The sequence below is a fragment of the Herpailurus yagouaroundi genome, unplaced genomic scaffold, assembly GCF_014898765.1.
Source record: "Herpailurus yagouaroundi ecotype Mexico unplaced genomic scaffold, PumYag 67793, whole genome shotgun sequence".
NCBI classification, from domain to species: domain Eukaryota; kingdom Metazoa; phylum Chordata; class Mammalia; order Carnivora; family Felidae; genus Herpailurus; species Herpailurus yagouaroundi.
Window position 1 is genome coordinate 9,109,208 of NW_024420586.1, and position 8,212 is coordinate 9,117,419.

Here is an 8,212-nt window from a genome sequence, read left to right on the forward strand (position 1 = left end):
GGAACTGTGTAGGCGGTAACCCTAGATCAAAAAAGAAACACTGGAGGCATAACCCCACGATCGTCCCAGGGTTCCAAAGCCAGATAAACCAAGAGGTTCTGCAACGTGAAGCCTTTCTTGTCTGTCGGCTTTGCCGGGACTCCCAATTTCTGAGGGCAGGGTGGAGGTGGGGTCGGGGGCTGGGCTCTGACGCTACGCTTAGCAGTGGAATCACTCTGAGGTTTCCTTCAGTGGGGAGACTACCCTGCCCCCTGCATTCAGGAACGTCGGCACCAAGGCGCAGTGGGTTCTGTTCCTCCAAAAGCAGCTACTGGGATTTCTCCCAACAGAATTATTCCTCCCGGCGGGAAAGCTCCCCCAGAGCTCTGCTCTGATGCTGCCGTTCTCCACACTCTAGAAAATGAGCTCACACCTAGTGCTTTGTGTCCACAGCCTTCTCTGAGATCAGCAAGTACGCAGGGTAGTGCGGTTCCGGGTCTGAGTGTTTACTTCTGCCACATTTTAGCTCACTTCCTAAAATAATTATAGCAGAGGTTACAAACCAATGGTCTGTAGGCCAATCCAGCCCGCTGATCTGCCTGGTCTGACCTCAAAAGTGTTAAAGAAAAAAAGCAAAAAAAAAAAAGTTGAGTCGTATTTTTTGAAAAAGATGTTTTATTTCTTTAAGTAATCGCTACATTCAACATGGGGCTCAAACCCACAACCCCGAGATCAAGAGTGTCATGTTCCACCGACCGAGCCAGCCAGGTGCCCCAAACACACTTTCACATAGAGAAATTTTACATAACAATCTGGCTATCCAGCCTTCCTCAGAAAAAATGAGAAGCTGGAACAGTATCAAGTGGCTAAAAGTGCAGCATGGAAGAGACACATACTTTCCAGCCTGCCTACTCTGCATGCTCCCTAGGGCGTCCCCAAGTCAGAGGCCCGACTTTGCTGTTACCCGCAATGTGTTCCATAAAAGGTGCAAAGCCAGTACTGTGGAAGTCCAAGCCTACTGTGTCTCAACAGTAGGCTGCTGATACAGTAATGTGGGGCACAAGAATTCTTCATCGTGCAAGCCTATCTGGTGTATCATAAGGTGGTTAGCATCCTGGCCCCTCTTGCAAAATTGCCAGAAACACCCCAGGCTTCTTTAGAAAGGCAAAAGCATCTCAGGCTGACACCTACTGCTAGCATGTTAAGTTTGGTGACATGACAACTTCGGAGGATTGAAGAAAAGTTAGCCTGGTCTTGGGAGGACTTCTAAGTAAAGGCATCATTCATTTTTCTGATTAGTCTGGCCCAGCTAATAACCAGTGAACAAAAATACGTATACTAGTATAAGACTTTGGAACTTTCATCCATTTCTTGCTGCTTCGGAGGTCTGGGCTTTAGATGATACTTACTGAGCCCTATGTATGTACCAGGCACTGTGCTAAGTGCTTTGTCTCATTTAATCCCCCTTATCCCACGGGAGAGGCCATGATATCACCCACAAATTTGAAAATGAGGAAATATGAGGTTCAGAGAGGGTAAGTAATTTGCCTGTAGTCACATAGTTAATAAGCAGCAAAGCTAGGATACAAACTTAAACATCATTTTCCTTCCACCTCAAGTCAATTAGGACTTAAAATTTCCTTTATTTCCGGGTACGGGGTTGAGACAATGATGTCAAAACTCTGATGATGTCAAAACTCTTTTTTTTTTTAGTTTTTTAAAATGTTTTTATTGCTTTTTGAGACAGAGAGAGACAGAGCATAAGCAGGGGAGGGGCAGAGAGAGGGGGAGACACAAAATCTGAAGCAGGCTCCAGGCTCTGAGCTGTCAGCGCAGAGCCCGACGCGGGGCTTGAACTCAAGGAGTGTGAGATCATGACTTCAGCTGAAGTCGGACGCTCAACCGACTGAGCCACCCAGGCGACCCTGATGATGTCAGAACTCTTAAAGACAGTTTGTTTGCTTGTTTATTTATTTTTAACATGTGTTTATTTTTGAGAGACAGAGCGAGACAGAGCACGAGTAGGGGAGGGGCGGCGGGGGGGGGGGGGCAGACACAGAATCCAAAGCAGGCTCCAGGCTCTGAGCTGTCAGCACAGAGCCCAACGCAGGGCTCGAACTACAGACTGCAAGATCATGACCGGAGCCGAAGTCAGCCGCTTAACCAACTGAGCCACCCAGGTGCCCCAAGACAGTTTAAAGTCCAAACCAAAACCTGATTAAAAAGTCGAAGAGTTTTTTCAGATGAACATAAGGGAAGGAAGACAAAAATAATATAAAAACAGGGAGGGGGACAAAACAGAAGAGACTCATAAATATGGAGAACAAACTGAGGGTTCCTGGAGGGGTTGTGGGAGGGGGGGATGGGCTAAATGGGTAAGGGGCATGAAGGAATCTCCTCCTGAAATTATTGTTGCACTATATGCTAACTAATTTGGATGTAAATTTTAAAAAATTAAAAATAAAATGAAAAAAATAAAATAGAAGAGTTTTTTGTAGTAGATAAATTCTTTGAGGTAAACAGCAACAAGAAGTGGCCTGAACAGTGAAACATAACAAAGCATCTTTTACTGGTACAGGTAAGGGTTCCAATTTCAAGACTTTTCATGCATGTATGTAAAGGTGTAACCAATTAACAAGGGAGGGACAGGAACATGATAGTTGTTATTTCCCCTACATGAGGCCTTCCAAATAACTTATATGATAATCGTGTCACAGGATTCTGATTATAGGGAAAAACGTTTTGAAATAGTCACATTTTTACTGCATCTATCTCATATTCTATTCTCAAAAAATATATATGATGGATCAATATAATATTCATATTAAAAGAATCAAGAGCATTTTCATGTTAAATATAGTCCCCCAGATGCAAAAAGAAGCAGATTCCCTTTTAACTGAACTTAACACCTCCTCGCAAGTGAACATCTGTTTGCCAGCTGTCCCCTATACAGGATCTATCATACATGTCACTCCTGCCTTCCCCCACCAGCCTCCTCAACAAAAATACAAACGAAGGTACTTGGGATCTCCTCCCAATTCTGAGTCTGGTAACGAAAAAGTAGGGTATAATTATTTGTTTTTTTAAGTAAGCTATACGCCCAACATGGGGCCTGAACTCATGATCCCAAAATCAAGAACCGTACTCTCCATCAACTAAGACAGCCAAGTGCCCCAAAGAAGCAGGATATTAAAAACTAAAATGAAATGATGTTACGCAGTGGTATGTGAAAAAAGAAATGGGAAAGCCTTGATTCTTATTAGAAATATTTTGTTCGTGGGGCGCCTGGGTGGCTCAGTCGGTTAAGCATCCGACTTCGGCTCGGGTCGTGATCTCACGGTCCGTGAGTTCGAGCCCCACGTCGGGCTCTGTGTTGACAGCTCAGAGCCTGGAGCCTGTTTCCGATTCTGTGTCTCCCTCTCTCTCTGACCCTCCCCCCGTTCATGCTATCTCTCCCTGTCTCAAAAATAAATAAATATTAAAAAAAAAATATATTTTGTTCGTTTAGGAATACGGAGTTGATTATAGGAAAAAAAACAGTATCTAGGTTAGAAAAATCAGAGATTTCCTTCATAAAATGACTTTAAAAAAATCTCAAGAACATTCTGGAAAAGACAAAACTACAGAGTCAGTAAAAAGATCAGTGAATGCCAGAGGTCTGTGGGGAGGAAGGGTTCACAAGTGAAGCAGAGACAATTTTAAGGGTGGTGAAATTATTCTCTATAATACTCTAATGGTAGATACATGACATTTATGCACTTGTCAAAACCCACAGAACCTGATAACACAAACAGTGAACCTTAAAGCATGCAAATTTTAAAACAGGTCAAGGGATCCCAGGAAGGAACAGAGACCATATGATGTAACCTAATTGTATTACAAATGTATGAAACAATATCACTGCAGGTGGTAGAGGGGAAAGGTGCTGACCTATATAGCGTTGGAAATGAGTGGCACCTCTAAGAGTAAAGTCAAGGCAAGAGGAACTGTACATAAGCACTGTACTCTAGTTGATAAAGTTGTTTCTTATGGGGGTAGAGGTTAACAAAACTGATATACATCTATACACGTATAGTAGGAGAGGACAATTAAGTACATGGATGGTGAACGTTGGGAGCCAGGTCTTACTGTTAGAAGTGGGAGGTCACACACAAGCAACAGGAGAAGACTAGTATGATCCATGTAGTAATGGATTAGGTTGGAGACATCAGTAGCAACTCATGTTTAGCTTAACAGCTTAATACTAACACAGATATATAAAAACAGACATAAAGAAACGTTTATAGGGGCGCCTGGGTGGCGCAGTCGGTTAAGCGTCCGACTTCAGCCAGGTCACGATCTCGCGGTCCGTGAGTTCGAGCCCCGCGTCAGGCTCTGGGCTGATGGCTCAGAGCCTGGAGCCTGTTTCCGATTCTGTGTCTCCCTCTCTCTCTGCCCCTCCCCCGTTCATGCTCTGTCTCTCTCTGTCCCAAAAATAAATAAAACGTTGAAAAAAAAAAAAAAAAAAGAAACGTTTATAGACATGCATAAATATATAGTCTATACATGGGATTTCAGCTAGCAGAGTCCAGAAGCACCAACACCCTGAAAAGGCAATGAGCACATCTAGTACTCAGATCTTTATTTTTTTTAAATGTTTATTTGTTCTTTCAGAGAGAGACAGACAGAGAGCACGTGCGAGCTAGCGGGGGAGGGGCAGAGAGGGAGAGACAGAATCCGAAGCAGCCTCCAAGCTCCGAGCTGTCAGCACAGAGCCCGATGTGGGGCTCGAACTCACACACCACGAGATCATGACCTGAGCTGAAGTCAGTCACTCAACCAACTGAGCCACCCAGGCGCCCCATCAGATCTCGATTTCTAATAGCATTCTCTAATAAAAGGAACCAGGGCTTTGTGGAGAAATGGCTGATTCTAGGACTGGAAGGGAGATGCACAGGATAAGCCCAGAGTATGTTATAATGGTAGAAACTTATGAAGTGCTCAAAAGACACAACCCCTCCCCCCCCATCACCGTGGAGGCATGTTAAAGTGACACAGGGACCATCCAAAAGAGTTCACCAATGGCCAAAGCTAGAAAAAGTTAAACAACAAAAATAAAGTAGTAATGGATTATGATCCAAAGTATAAAATAATTATCCATGAACCCATACTGATATACGTAAGTGACTAAATGAACAACTAAATGGGGGAGAGGGGACAATCTTCCATGCGGAAGACTTCCCAATAATTTATGTAGAACACCCTCAGGAGATGGACCATAACTTCCCACTCAAGCGGGGACCACACGGTGACTTCGCTCCAAACAACACAGTGCAGGAAAGAATTTTAAAAAAAGAAAGAAAAGTAACACTACAGTGGAGAACCCTGACATAAACCTTAGCCAGGTGACCAAAGTGAACATGAACAGTGACAAATCATGTTGAAGCAGACACTCCTGATGTGCTAAGAATAGAAGAATGGCACTTTACCTCTGTGGTCTTCCTCCCCCAAACCCACAACACCAATCTAAATAATGAGAAGAACAGGAGACAAATCCTGACTAAAAGATATTCTACAAAATACCTGATCGGTTCTCTTCAAAACTGACAAGGTCATCAAAACAGTGAAAGTCTGAGAAATTGTCACAGCAAGGGGAGCCTAAGGAGACATGGTGACCACACGTGATGTGGTGTCCCGGGGAGGGGGGGACCCTAAAACAGAAAAAACACATTAGATAAAAACCAGAGAAATCTGAATAAACTGTGGAGTTAATAACAATGTTTCAATACTGGTTAATTAACTGTAATAGATGTACTGTTGCTAATGTAATCTATTCATTAATTAGAAGAAACCGGGTGCTGAGTAGACAGGAACTCTGTGTATTACCGTCTCCGTTTTTCTGTAAAATTACAACTGTCCAAAACGAAAAATCTACTTAATTAAACAAAATTTACCTGAAGATGCTTTATAAGCTCTGGCACGGCAGTCTTATTCACATCTCCAGCTCGAAAAGCACCTTCTTTTCAGTAGTCTGTAAAGGTGACGAAACGAGGAGATAGTCATCCTTGTGCTGACTTCCCAACTCAGTATGGAAAAACGACAGAACCCCACAGACTTCTGGGGCCTTAAGGTGACAGCAGACAGGATGCCGGACCACACTCTGAAGCCAGGTGGTTCTTTCCCAAGTATCCTCACAGGCTGAATCACCGTCCTTTTTGTCAGGTCACAAATCTCTCCCACATGAATTCTACGTTATTCCAAGAGAGCAGCAGTTCAGGAAAACAAGAAAATAATCCACCACTTGTTTTCTTAAGGCTTTTGTAGCACGCCTGGTTGTGACTTACCATCCTGACCCCCCATTCATCACAGAAGATAGGAGGAAGCCCAGACCTCACAAGCTATGTATGAAACTTTACACTCTATGGTCAAAATAGTAAATACCTTCATGAAATATGTGGACTACAGGGGCGCCTGAGTGGCTCAGTCGGTTGAGTGTCCAACTCTTGATCTCAGCTCAGGTCACGATCTCACGGTTTTTGAGTTTGAGTCCCGGGTCAGGCTCTGAGCTGACAGTGCAGAGCCTGCTTCAAATTCTCTCTCCCTCCCTCCCCACCCTCCTCTGCTCTCTCTCCCTCACCACAAATAAACTTTAAACAACTTTTTTTTAATGTGGACTATAATACAAACTATTTCTGTTCCCCAAAGGGCAATTTATACAAAGAAGAGTAACCTTACAGGCTTCTTGTGACAGATGAGCACTCTCTCCCCATCATTCAGAAACTACAGTAGTCCCCTCTCACACATGGTTTCATTTCCTGCGGCTTCAGTTACCCATGGTCAACTGCAGTCCAGAAGCAGATGATTCACCTTCCAACTTACCATGAGAAGGTCAACAGCAGCCTAACACTATGTCACAACGTCTAGGCCTTTCATCTCACCATAGCTCATCACGTAGGCATTTAATCATCTCACATCATCACAAAAATAGGGATGAATACAATCAAATATTTTAAGATGCCACATTCACATAACTTTTATTATGGTACATTGTCATAAATGTTCTCATTTATTATAGCTAATCTCTTCCTGTGTCTACTTCATAAACTTCATCATAGATATGTACAGAAAAAACCATAATTTACATAGAGTTCGGTACTCTCCATGGTTTCAAGCATCCATTGGGGGACTTGGAACATGCTCCCTGTGGATAAAAGGGGGGCTACTGTATCTTCATCCCAGTAAACCTGATAATCCAACGTTAACTTTACCATTTGGGGGTAAACACTGGGTTCTATAAGAGGTATCATGGATACAAGTCTCTACTTAATCTCCTGACTGAACCTCATTTTATGACCACAGGAGAGCTAAAATAACACACCCTGTTTATACTGTGTATTTTTAGAACTTAACCATATTCTTCTGGGGCACCTGGGTGGCTCAGTGGGTTAAGTATCCGACTTCAGCTCAGGTCATGATCTCATGGTTCGTGGGTTCGAGCCCCATGTCGGGCTCTGTGCTGACAGCTCAGAGCCTGAAGCCTGCCTCGGATTCTGTGTCTCCCTCTCTCTCTGCCCCTCACCCACTCATGCTCTGTCTCTCAAAAAAAAAAAAAAAAAAAAAAAATTAATGTAACCACATTTTTCTTGTTTTTTAATTTCTCAATTCCTTTATCTTAAACATTACCCCAAAAATGAACTTCAAGTAGGAGCAGAAATCCCAGGCATCTACATGAATGCTGCTTCTTCCATATGTAATGGCTTTTTCAAAGGTGATAGAACACAAAATCCACCCCACATTCACGTGAACTTTCTCAACCTTCATCACCATAGCTCTCTCCCCTTCCCAAATGCCCAACAAGTTGAGTGTGCATCACCCCTATCTGCACCTGAAAGAATGTGTGTTAACTTTTCATCGTCCTCTAGGGTTCAGCACTGTAAATCTTGAGAAGAAAAATCAAACATGCTCTTTTAGTTACAGTGCCTTATGCACACTAAATAGTGTAAATGATTAAATACAGGATTTTAAATTAATTGGAAATCTAATTTGCTCTGGTTGAGGTGTTTTAAATTTTTTGTTTTCGGTTTTTTAAACAAAGAGGTCTTTATTTGTAAAAAGCCAAAGGGCTCCTGGTCGATAGGACAGGCCAGCTTCTCAGGGCTTGGGGGCATTTGGGCAGATGTGCTTGGGGTAGGGGATGCCCTGTGAGCGTCTGTGTCACCCAGGGCTGCCCTGGGGACAGGTGGCACTGACTCAA

At 43.2% G+C, this 8,212-nt stretch overlaps 1 protein-coding gene and 1 pseudogene across 7 annotated transcripts in view; both read right to left on the bottom strand.

Moving 5' to 3' along the window:
- The window catches only part of TAB3 (TGF-beta activated kinase 1 (MAP3K7) binding protein 3), an 87,417-nt gene that overhangs the window by 46,733 nt on the left and 32,472 nt on the right, over positions 1-8,212 (bottom strand). For 6 of the 7 annotated variants that reach the window (XR_005788255.1, XR_005788254.1, XM_040468898.1 and 3 more), the window contains exons 3-4: positions 5,913-5,989; positions 5,542-5,669 (exon numbers count right to left, since the gene is read on the bottom strand). The gene's annotated coding sequence lies outside the window, so the exon portion shown is untranslated. The remainder of the gene's footprint in view (positions 1-5,541; positions 5,670-5,912; positions 5,990-8,212) is intronic. The other variant, XM_040468896.1, reaches the window with a different exon arrangement.
- Positions 7,526-8,212, bottom strand: part of LOC121026078 (B-cell CLL/lymphoma 7 protein family member C-like) — a 2,146-nt pseudogene continuing 1,459 nt past the window's right edge.